The sequence below is a fragment of the Cavia porcellus genome, unplaced genomic scaffold (assembly GCF_034190915.1).
Source record: "Cavia porcellus strain 051 isolate PalLab524CR breed Dunkin Hartley unplaced genomic scaffold, mCavPor4.1 scaffold_8, whole genome shotgun sequence".
NCBI classification, from domain to species: Eukaryota; Metazoa; Chordata; class Mammalia; order Rodentia; family Caviidae; genus Cavia; species Cavia porcellus.
In genome coordinates this window covers 18819448-18832725 of record NW_026947491.1, presented here as the reverse complement: position 1 = coordinate 18832725, position 13278 = coordinate 18819448, and the positions used below count along the sequence as shown (strand labels likewise).

Genomic DNA, 13278 nt, shown 5'->3' with positions numbered 1-13278 from the left:
GAATTTCTTGTGTTTTGTGGGCTTTAGGTAGACAATGAATTAATTATTCTAGGTTTTAGTTGGCATTTTATGTACTATGAATTTTAAAATTTGTTTCTTTACCGTTTCTATTATCCCATAGCATCAATTTGAAATGTCATAACGCTAACCTAAGATAATAAAATGGTAAAATACTTGTCCCCTTGTGGTAGATTCTGTGCTATGCGACTTGAGCGCCCCCTGTAGGTGCTACGTGTTCCAACACGGAGATTTATGACTGACTCCCACAGAGGTTTCCCTTACTGTTTATCTTGTACAGTAATACATGGCCTTGTCCTCGGGTCTTAGGCTACTCATTTGCAGATACAGCGTGTTTTTGCTGTTGTCCCTGGAGATGGTGAATCGGCCCTTCACAGAGTCTGCCTAGTATGTATGTTTACTATTGCTACTGATAGCTGAAATCCATTCCAGCACCTTTCCTGGAGCTGGCGGATCCAGTTCATGCCATAGCTACTGAAGGTGAATCCCGAAGCCATATAGGAGAGTCTCAGAGATTTCCAAGGCTCTACTAAGCCACCTCCAAACTCCACCAGCCGTACCTCACACAGGACATCTGCAGACACAGAGATATCTTGCTCAGGTAGGTGTCACACATGTCCACTGTGTAACCCATACAGTTACACTGATGCCCTCAGCATCTTTTTTTGTAAATAATTTACCTTTGAAAATTGCAAACAGAAAAACCCAGCTCAGGGCCAACTCCATGGTTAGCCATCTGTGCTCATTCCTGATCACCAAATTTGAGTATCGGGCATCCAGGGCTGGGCTCCTCTCCACAGCAGAACCGTCAGGGCTGGGATGGTTTTCATCAGCAGAAGAAGGCCCTATTTGCATGGTCTCCTGTGTATATGGCCAGTTCTAGGGTGAAAGCCTCAGAGAGGGAAGGGTCCAAAGCACGAGAGTGTGCTTTGGAGTTGTTTTGGAAGAGCCATAATATTGTAAGAACACATGGCTTTTCCTATGAATAAACTCATTTCTTTTTCTTGTTCTTATCAATATGTAAGTCATAGATCTGCTATGTTTAAAGGTTTATAAATGTGTACATAGAATGAGAAGCCAATGTCTATGAGATGTGACATCACAGGATATAAATTCATCCCACACATTATTTCTATAGAACTCAACAGCTTGCTGAGAAATTCCAAGACCGAGTGATAATGCTTCATGATGATTGTGAGATGACTTTTTCTAATAAGGGACTGTGACAGTATTGTTCTCTATTCTATAATATTAATAAATGAATAGATGAACAGCATCCTTTTCAATATAATGTTCAAGGGTCTGACAACATTTATCACTGTGGAAAGAGGAGAGAGTTCTCTAGAGCTTTCTGCTCTAAATTATGCCACGTATATAAATATGTGTATATTAAATGTATACATTAATGATTGATAACTGAGATATATTTTGACAAAAGTATAAAACTTGTTGAATATGGACAAAATCATTCCAATTCTCAAGATATGTAATTTATGAGCTCATAAATTCTCTATCATTTTCCATAAAGTCCGTTCCTGTAGCTTCCTCTATCCTATTCTTTCCTAAACTATTTATTATGGTGACAGATTCTTCTCATGGGAGCAGAATAGCAAACTACTTTTGCATGATGATCGTGAGAGCTGTGTATTCCAAAGCATCTATGTTTCTAAGATTCACAACCTTTTTTCCAGAATATGCAAGTTCCTGAAACTCTGCCACAGGAGATCACATTAAGGGGATGATAAAATATAGGCATAAATATATTCTGTAAAACACCCAAATCCCTTCCATTCTCTTCAGTATGGAAACCTCACCAGTGAACTGGAGAAGGCACACTGCATGCTCTCTGCTGTGTGTGTGAAGCTAAGACAGAGGGGAAACTCAGTCACTAAACTTTGTGAAGCTCTCAGTCTGTAGCCCCCTTCTCTGCATTATCTCTTGGGGCTGCTCCTGGTACTCTGAAGATTTCCAGGTCCCTGTGCTGGTCCAGAGCTTTCCTAATTGGTCCAGAGCACCCTGTCCTGTAGTGCCTTCTGCTTGGTTATGGGCACTCACTGCTGATACTTAGCACCTCCTACTAGTCTCCATCACCCTGTATATTGTGCCTGGGCTCAGGGTTAGGCATCTTCAGAAAATGAATTGCACAGTAATAATCCGTTGTGTTATCCATGTATATGGAGGACAGTTACTCAGATGACTGGTTCTTGGCTATGTCTTTAGAGATGCTGACTTGCCAGGGATGAATTACAAGTTCTCCTTCCATTATTACCATCTTGCTGCATTCTTGCCTGGGGGCTGAGGGAATCAGCTCCAGAGGCAACATTCCAGAGCTGTGCTAACCAGAGAATGTGAGGCTCAGAGACAGAGACTGAAAGTGCTTCATTGTCACCGGACTTCTCCTTGCAGCAGCAGCTGAGAAGTGATTTTGGGAGATCAGGGCGAGTCCTGAGATCAGAGGCAGATTCTCCACATCATCCTGTTTAAATTTTCCAGAGTACACAACTGGGAACCAGCAAAAGAAAAAGAAGGAGCTTGTTCCAAGTTCTTCAAGACTAATTTTTACAAATCTCTGAGAACATCTTAAATATTGAGATACAAATATATTAAGCCAATGTGCCATATGAGATTAACTAGCAGTTCCTAAAATATTTGCCTGTGTTATGCACTTTATATATGAAGGACAGAAGGAGATAGAGGATGTACAAGATTTGGGTTTGAATCTGGGTGCCAAGCAATGATTGAGCCCCCAGAAGAACCCAGTGATGCCCCTGGAGTCCATTGCTCAAGGCCCAAAACTTTTACTCCAGGAACTGTAGTAAAGAGTTGGACAGGAAACTGACTGTGTTTACAGATGAAGAATGACTGTAGGAATATGAAAACCAGCACACAGATCCCAGGGATACAGGACTGTGAGGTACATACAGCACATGTGCATAGATGCGTGTGAACAGCACACATCAATTTGCATTATAAGTTCATATTTGCATATTCATTTCAGGGTCCTTGCTGAAATGAATTTGCATTCTCCATTCTCCATTTGTTCATTAGATAACTGGCATAATACAAAGTATTGAGGCCAGTAACAAGGTGTTGTCATCTCATTGCATGGACAAAAATTTTCTCAGAAACAAATGTTAAATTTTGTATTTTTCACACTCGATTGTATTTTTCTTTCTGTATGTGAAATACACTCAGAGATATGTATGTTGATGGATTTATGTGATGATACACTTTTTTTCATCTCAAAGTTTCTTACACTATTTTCTCCCTCCCAGTGTATATGTATAGTGTAATATGTAGTCTCATTGCAATTCAACTTAGTTTTTTTTTCTGATGCATTTTTTTCCTGTGGCAAGTTGCATTGCCCTGAGGATACCTGGAGCTGTGAACTCCCTGCATGGTGGAGAACAATGCTGCATATGAAACTCAGAGTAGAGCACAGAGCCTGCAGTTGAAAGGCTTTCAGCTATGCCCAGGATGGCATTGGTTTTCAGGGGACTGTCACTCAACCAGAGAGGTGCAGCTCTTATTTACTACTAGTACATTGAAAGGCTTTCCAGTAAGATACAGCAAGGACCCTCATGATTCCTTGATACTGAGTTCCACAGCAAATGCTTTACACATTACCTAAGGTCACATGGATTTTGGAATGTAGTAGTGCCGTAAATTAGATCTCCTTGAAGAATTCTTCTGTGATCTGACATCTGTATCAATCTGTTGCTGAGTCAGTACCTTGGGGCTGAGGATTCCTGAGGGAGTTATGCCAGAGAGCAGAGCCCAACTCCTTACCAGGAGACCCTGAGCTTGGGGAATGTGCATTCTGACCCCCAATGTAAAGAGGTGCAAAGTCTGGATGCAGGAGACACTCTGTATATGACCTCTTCAGGAGGGAGGCACAAGTGTCCAGTACCATTATCACTGCAACAAGCACTGTTTGCCTACTCTACAGAAGTAGAGAACCTAGCAATCTGTTATCACACCAAACAAATATTTGGCTGTTTTAATGAGTCACATCATTGACTGGGACAGGTCTCTGAACCTCAGCATGGTACCCTCTCAATCCACTGAGAGATGTGAATCCATGTTTTTGAAACTATTTATACATATTATTTCATGAATGGAGACATGAATCCAGCATATTTCAGCCTGTTGTCCTTCCTTATGTTTTTATTTGGGATTTTTAGTTTTTATTAGTACATTTTGAGAGAATATTGATTGCATTTATTATGGGTAGTTAGCACACTGTATAACACAGCTTGGTTTTATATCCCCTTTCCTGCCCTACACAAATCTAATAATATGGAGGTGGCCTGAATGCAGGTAACAGTGGAGGCAGTGGAAGTAAGGACAAATAGATCAGCAGGCTTCCAATGGGCCTCCGGGTAGGATCTGGACAAGGGGTGGAGCTGTTCTGAGTCCAACAAGGAGATTTCTGAACCTGAAACCCAGAAGTAGGTGAATCTTACTTTCTGGGTAGACACGGGTTTTGATTTTTGTTACTGGACACCTCAATATCCTTGCTGTGAAGTCAAATTTATTCCTGCATCCAGAATGTGATGTCTGCTGTGAATTGCATGGCATGGATAGAGGCATAGGAAAAATGATATATAATCTCACAGTGATTTAAGAAAACTATCATAGTAATGCATACACTTATGAGGCATTGAGGTGGTCCTAGACTGTCCTAAAACCTTGCAAGTTCAGGCACCTTTTGGCCACTATGCTTAGGAAAGTGCCACATGTGGGTTTTATTACTATGATTAATTGCCTGTGTTCTGGGTCATGTTGTAGTTCTGGTGGTGGAAGAACCGAAACATTAATGAACATTGACACGTGAAGAGCAAGAGTCAAATCTGAGTGAAACACCTGGTGGATATGAGAGATGAGTCCAGTGATAAGCATGGGCTGTGATGGTTGGTTTCATCCTTTGGAAGTGGGGGTGTTTCCGCTGATGTTTCTTCACCTGCGTTAGGAATTAAGGATATGAACTAAGGGTGGAAGGTGAATTTTGTTGAACATATTTGAAAAGAAATGGGCCCTTTGTTACAGTTACATCAAGAATATGATGCGGCAGTGACACAGAGGAGCATCAGTACTGCTGGTTAACATTCAGGTCAGGGGTGTGCAGAGATGGGACACACAGGAGCACTGTGAGCCTCAAGTTTCCATTCCTCAGATTCCAGTGGGTAGTAGAAGTGTAGTGTAGAAGATGAACCCACACATCACACAGGAGATTCTTTGTTGATGATGTAGGAAAAGTTTAGGAAATACTCAATGTAGGTTATGAAAAAATTGTAACTAAAATGTGTTAATTTCTCACCTAGGAGATAATAACACATGAGTCATAAGCGATATGACTGTGTTTGTGTGGGAGTTTCTATGGAGCACTGTGTACATGCTGAAAAACAATGTCAGGGTTTTTCTACAAGGTTGTCCTAGATGACCTTTTTGGTTCCTGTTCCATCATTGCTTTGAACTCAGATAGCATTGGTTTACTTTTTCTTTCTGTTTCACACACATTTATTTATTTATTAATTGACTGATTTAAGATAAATGCTGTGATGTTTTCCTTTTTATGCTGTTTATTTGGTTGAATAGATTTATGACACTCAAACACAAAGTGATCATTAAAAATGACACCATTATTTGCTTCATTCTCACCTCAATGTTGCTATACTGGGCACTTTTAGATGTTTGTCAATGATCTTTTATAAGAAAGCAACTAAATCTTTTAAATACTGATCTGCAACATTTACCAGGAATGTCCTTTGAGAACAAAATTTTGAAAACACGCTTGACAAATATTGGTATCAAATGAAAAAAAAAAAAAAAACTCACGACTACTGAAATCACTGCATGTGGTTCTCAGTATCATTATTTTTTATTAATTTCTTATTAAAGTGTGCAGTTTTAAAATTTTCCCTGACAGTATTATGTGACGTTTCAGTGTGGAAGGAAGGGATGTCGGTTGCATGTTATCACAGAGCTGAGAAGTATTTTTGTCTCTTCTTTATTTCCTTAGGAGTTTCGTTTTATCTATGTACCAGAACCCATCTATTGCCTATGAGAGACACATAAGATCATGTAAGTACAGCAATTCTTACAAGTGAATATTGTATTTTTATATCTTACTTTATATTGTTCTAAATATTAAAAAGAGTTTTCCCTCTTTCATCAAAGAATAAAAACTTCAAAATTCACAGTTTTGGTAATAGCAAATTGTGAATTGAATTACAGTATTTTATTATACTGGATTTCTTGTATTTCATGGACTCTTAGCCAATGAAACAATTATTTTGGGTTTTAATTGGGATTTTTCATAGTTTGTATTTTAATTCTTTGTTTCTCTGTGCTTTATATTAACCCATAGCATCATTTGTAAAAATGCTACAACCTCAACTCAAAACAATAAAATATTCAAATACTTGTTTTCTAGGAGGTTGACATTGTGCTGTGTGTCTAAAGCCCTCCCAGCTGGCGCTAAGAGTAACTACATGGAGGTTTAGGACTGGCTCACACTGAGGTTTTCCCTCACTGTGTCTGGCACAGTAGTACACAGCCGTGTCCTCGGTTCTCAGGCTGCTTATTTGCAGATACAGCAGGTTTCTTGTTGTTGTCTCTGGAGATGGTGAATTGGTGCTTCACGGGGTCTGTATTGTACGTGCTACCCCTGGTACCTATGAATAAGATCCACTCCAGGCCCTTCCCTGGAGTCTAGGGAACCCAGTACATGGCATAGGTACTGAAAGTGAGCCCAGAAGCGGCACAGGAGAGTCTCAGGCACCCCCAAGGTTGCACCACGCCTCCCCTGGATTCCACCAGCTGCGCTTCACACACAACACCTGCAAACTTGGGGCTGGGGATTTAGCTCAGTGGCATAAGTGCCTTGCCTTGCAAGTGTGTGGTCATGAGTTCAATCTCCGGTACTGATAAAAAAGAAAATGATAAAAAAAAGTCTAAAAAAAAAAAAAAAAAAAAACACACAGGGAGATCTCCTTTTCAGGAAGCTGTCACAAACATCCAATGTTTAACTCACTGTTGTTCACTGATGCCCTCAGAGTCTTTTTTATAAATAATTTACCTTGGAAAATTGCAAACAGGAACACCAAACTAAGCATGTACTCCATGGTGAGCCATCTGTGCTCAGTTCTGATCAAGAAGTGGGACCAGCTGGGCACAGAGGGCTAGGCTATTCTGCAGAGCGGCAGGGTCAGGGCTGGGCTAGTTTTCATCAGCACAGGGAGGGCCTGTTTGCATGGAGTCCTGCTATATAGAGAGTTCTGAGCAAGAAAAACTGACACAGGGCTGTGCCCACCTTGGACGTGAGTGTGATGAGGAAATTTAGAAACAAAAATTTCATTCAAGATGATATGAGAACTCACTGTGGGATAATGCCTTGGTATCTCCTTCTCTTTATGTCCTTTTATTTCTCCTGTTTACCTAAAATGCTTTTTCTACTCTATTTATCTGCTATATGAAGTTTATAAAAGTGTCATAAACTGTATCTTTACCTGCAGGAGAGCTGATGTGCTGTAAATGTTCTCCCCACTGTCTGGGCCTATGCTCTCCTAAGCTGTGAACAAACTGCTTCCTGTCCCAGGTCCTGCACAGAGAGCACATCCGTGGACATGATTGTATTCTCTACTTTCTGCAGGGAGAACATGTGTGGCTTTGCTGCATTCTTCTGTCTGCTGAAAGAAAGCAGACTCAGCATTTAAGGAGATTCCTGGTGGTGAGCCTCTTGATTTCACTGTCATTAACTCTCTGTGTACTTTTCTATAATTACAGGTTGCTAATTTGTGACTCATAAAAGACATAAACTCTCCACATGTAAAATATGCACCTGAGAAGTATTAATACACGTAGTCAACTGCCTAATCATACACACAGTCACAATGGCAATGTCATCCCCAGTGTGTCCCGAGGCTCCTCTTAAGTACCTTTCTCCCCTGCTTCTCTCCTGCATCCCATCAACATGCAGATCGTGACCATCTTCAGACTGATTTTCCCTAATGACCCTATTTCAACATTGAAACAAAGAGCACATGTTCTGTAATTTTGGTCAGGTTTAGCAATTTGTATTTGAAACATCTGCACGTGATGGTGGGAGTCAGCATTCATGGGCATTTATCCTGATCAATTTCCCAATACATGAAAATGGAGCTGAGGAGACAGCTGAGTGGTTTACTGTTAGCTGATATACTGTGTGGCCTTTTCATGCCCTGGAAAGCAGCAAAAAAGCAGAAAATGAACAGTCAAAAAATAACAATGTATAATATACTGTAGTTTAGTTCTTCAATAGACCTGTTAATGGTTAAATATTATAAGCTTTTGGCGATTACAAGGGAGCCACTCATCTTGCAAATATAGACATGTAGAAATGTTGTTCTTCTTTCTTATTTTAAATAAAATCAAACACATCAAAACAGAACAAGGAGAATCAGAATAGAGCAATGCAAGCAACACAGGACTTCTACACAAGACAGCAGGAAATCATTAGAGGCTACCATATGTCTTTTGTTTTCTTCAAGATAGTTGTCCACACATTCACATGATTTCAATATATATGAGAATATGCACAGCTATTTTAAGAGAATAGGAAACATTATGACGGCCAATGTTGATTTCCTATTGTTTGGTTTTGAAGGCCCATAATGCTTTCCTTCTTTTGTTTTGATTGATTTTACACTACTTTGTTTTGTTTGAATTTATTGTGTGTGTTGTTTTTTCTTTACAATAAATAGTGCAACCATCAAAATCACACTGGAATAAGTATAAATTAATAAAAAGAAATTATTATTAATAAAATGTAAATTAAAATATAATTAATAAATTTTTATGAGAACATCAAAGAATTACATTGCAATGGAATATGGGGCTACCAGACTGACATAGTAAAATAGAATCAAGACCCATGACCCAAGGCTGAAGTTACTCAAGGCTGCATGATCAGAAGATTAAGTTGGAAGAAATTCATGGATTACTGAATGATGAGTTTGCTGGAGAATCAGAGTGTGAGGATAAGACTTGTGCAAACTTTGGGGGTGCACACCTATTGCTGAATATGTAAAAATACCTTACAAGGAGAAACTTACATCAAATACAGTTTCTCCTTGTATTTAACTTCCCTGAAAGTTCAAGAACAGGCAATCACAGAGTTGGTCTGTGGCAGAGATAGCTGTGTGCTTCCAAATCTTGTCAACTTTCTGAACCCTCAGGTGGCAAGAAAGATGCACACTGTGACCTACATAACAAGAGATGAGTTCATGTTCCAAGAGCCCTGATCTCATGGAAGAACCTAGAACCCCTAGGGAAATTATCCTCAAAAAGTTACCTGGTGTTAATGATACCCTCCAGAGGATGCATGAGCTCCAACACGGAAACAATTAGGGCCCCATGCTCTCAAATCACAGCTTTACATCCTGACCTCCATCCAGTTTTTAGCTCTTACTAAAGTCATTTTATTTCCTCACAGAGGCCTGAAAGTTTGAAATCTTTCTTATGTCAATTAAAAAGTCTGATATAAATAACATCGAAATAAACATTGCATCAGATTTGGGGTATGACTGTCCTAGTGTGTGTTTTAAAAATTAGCCATGTTAAGTGCTTCCCAAATATAGTGGTGAATCTGCCATTCCCAATTTACAGAGCTGATAGAAAGTATTCACAAGTCCCACAAATGAACAAAACCCTGCTAGAGCAGCAGGTATCCTTAATGATCCAGAGGAATTCTCTGTGACTTTGTGTTACAGTGGCTTTAAATCACAAGCTGAGAAGGGCCTAACAGCCTCATCGGCATACCTTATGGCTGCCCCTGTCACCTGACTGCATATAGGTGCAAGCTAAGTCCTGCTTGCTCCAGCATCAGCTTTCATGCTGAAGGCTCTGCAGATGTCCAGTGCTTGCTTTGAAATCCAGATGGCAGAATCCAGGGTCTTGTGTTGTAAATATAGCAACAGGGGTGTACAAAACGCTGTGCTCGGGTGCCTCTCTGTGCCGGCTCTCACTCCATCCTTGTACTGGCATAACTTCTGTGGGGTCTCCTCCCTGCAGTGTTCTCCTTCCTGCAGTGGTTCCTGCCTGTGCCTGCAGATGTCCAGTGCTTGCTTTGAAATCCAGATGGCAGAATCCATGGCCCACACCTAAGGAATGGGCACATCTGTGGAGTCAGTGTTTCTTGGACATATGTGGTTGATGCAGTGTCAGCAGCTGAGCCCAAACTTTTGTTGAACACCCAGGAGCCACCCTTGTGGTTAGTGTAGAAGGTAGCCCCAAAACTTGGGGCTGAATCTTCCCTAATGAGACTGTAGTCACATATCTATAATCGATGACCTGTCTTCTCTCAGGTTCCTACACCCTGAAACTGTGATGGGAGTGACAGAGTCTCAGTGCCATGTGCGTCAGTTTTCTATTTTCCTGTCAAGCAGCATCGGGCTTCTCTCAGTCTCTGCTACTCTCCTTTACATGCATTCCCTTCACTTGACTTCAGTGTTCACTCTAATAAGTCTTGGTGACATTTGTCATTTGATCAATCTGGGAAATCTTCAGATTCTTGAGTTTTCCTTTTCTTTGAGTTAATATTTTGTACTATCCTACTGCTCATTACAACTGTTATATTGTCAGAAATGAACTATGTTGGGCTGTTTGTGCAGATCATGCATTTACTGCTATATTACATTTAAATCAGAGATTATTGAGATTTAACAATACGTCTTGAATGTTAAATTATGTTTTTGCACTGTTTGTTTTCTCCAGAAATGTGTTGTGTCATAGCTTTTGGCTTATCTATTTTTAATATCCATGCATTCTGCATGAATTTTACATTCATGCAGTAAAATCTCTGCTGAAGTATGGAACTGAATGGGATTTTGTGTACTAAATCATTTGTGATTCTACAATACAGTAATAAAGTTGTGTGTTTGACACCATAAAAACCTGATGATATTGCTAATAATTCACTAATTCATGTCACCGTAGTCCCTGGAAGACATAGCTCTATATCCTTTGTGCAATGATATTAAAACATGTATATGAATTGTCACCAGAGTCACACAAGAAATGGTTTTTGCATGCATTAATGACTTTCAATGCATATTCACAAAATAACAAGAAGTATATTATTTTTTAATTAAGGGAAAAATTAATTAAAAAATTAGCAGTAACTTTTTTGATTTCCTATTAACTTGATTTAATGCCCTGTATTGCTCTCATCATCTTGTTTTGACTGATTTTACTTTTTTCTGTTTTGTTTGATAGTATCGTTTGAGGGTATAGGCAACTACTTTGAAGGCAATAAGATTCACTATGATGCCTATTCTGGTTTGACTATTATCTTCTTTTGAAGTCCTGCAATGTGTTCAGTGTTTTGGTTTTGTTCTGTATTGTTTTGTTCAATTTTATTATACCTGATGATATAGGCAATTCTTTTTAAGGTAGAAAGAGGCATTATGGTAACTATTGTTGATGACTTTGTATTCTGTTTTTACATCATGTATTATGTCCACCCTTTGTTTTGACTGACAGCTTTGTTTTGTCCCATTTGCTTTTATTCTTTTCCAAAAAAACATAATAAGGACAGTGGGAATAATAAAACCCAAAATGTGTAATTGTTATTGTAAAAAAGAGATGAAAAGAAAGTGATCTAAAGGATACAACTGCAAGTATGTAAGATAGATGACCGTATTACTAAGTTTTTGTGGGATCATTGAACACAGACGTTTGCAGTCTCACTGTTTGAATGCCCACTTTGTACCCTTTAATTTTGTAATCTGAACTACACTTCTAAGATGACAATATGCAATCTATTAACCAGTGATTTCTTACTGTATTTTTTTGAAATTCTGTATTAGTTGTATCTTACTGTTTTTTTTTTTTTCTAAATGAAATTAAAAAAAAAACAGTACTGTCATTTCTTGAACAATGAAGTGTATTCCATGTGTGGATACAATTTCTTTGATGAAATTCTCCATGAACTGGTAGATTGTTAAGTAGTTTCTAAATTTTAGATTCTGTGAAGACATTTTAAAGGAATGTCACCTCATACAATTTTGCACTAATGTGCAGTTAACACAACTAAATACCCAATGACATAAATCATATGAAAAACTCATTTACTGAATTTAACAGATACTAACTTATTTGTACAATAGCTGAGAAATTGCACATTATCATCAACATTTATTTTATCATCAACATTTTGAGGGCTCTAATTTTACCACATCCTCATCAGTATGTCTTTTGCCTGTCATTTTTATCTAAAACATACTATGTGCATAAAATTCAAAAATCTAAAATTATTTTTCTAAGCCTTGAATGTAGGTAGACACACTTTTTGTTTTTGAATCTTAAGAAATATTTCCATAACATTTAAGTCGATAGTGCAGTGATATATTTGTGCTCACTGTGACCAGCTCAGGATATGGGAAGTGTAAAGCGCCAGAAAAAAAACTATTTGGATCCCTTCAAATTCAGGAAAATGATTTATACTGACATTGTATTGGTGTTTTTGGGTCTAATGCCATGCACTCACAAAACATGATCACTCAAAAATTTAACTGATGAAATTATCGATATCTAATTTTTTCAATAAGTTTGTCAATTATTAACAGATTTATAGTTTAAAATGATATACAGCTAAATTTGTGTGAAGAAGATATAATGAAAGAGGAGTGCAGAGAACAATGACCACACCTGCAAACAAGCCCATTCTGGGAACCAGTGCCATGAGTGGTAACCAGCATGAGACTGGGAATGGCCAGACCCCAGCCACTTCCAGGGAGCAGGCTGGCAGGCAAGGGGTCCCAAGCCCTTAAGTGACCAACTTATCCAGAGAAACACAGGTTGTGATGATAGCTGCGTAGGGGAAATGCAATTTGACATCTGTTTTGCTGCGGTGTTTCACTAACATTGTGGGGTTAGGGCCAGTGCTCTGATCATAGGTTCAGATTATAGGGGTACACAGTTTGTCATCCAGGGGCATCACCTTCTGAGGGTTAGAGCCATTGTTGATTCCCTATGGTCTTCTTTCAAGCTCCTATATCATTTCCATTGCTTTGTAGTGTTGGGTTTTGTTCTTTTTATTTTGTTTGATTGTGTTAAATCAGGAACAGCTATTTCAAAGACAGTAAGATATATTATGATAGCAGCTTTGGCTTTAGTATTGGCTTGCCCTAAAATCTTTCATTGCATTCATTGTTTTGTTGCATTGTTTGTCTTCTGTAGTGTTCTGTTTGATTTTTACTATGTCTGAAGTTATCTGCA

The 13278-nt window shown here is 38.9% G+C and overlaps 1 pseudogene; it reads right to left on the bottom strand.

The window, feature by feature from the left end:
- Positions 1 to 285: 285 nt before the first annotated feature.
- On the bottom strand, positions 286 to 744 carry LOC100734881 (immunoglobulin heavy variable 3-64D-like; annotated as a pseudogene).
- Positions 745 to 13278: the final 12534 nt, after the last annotated feature.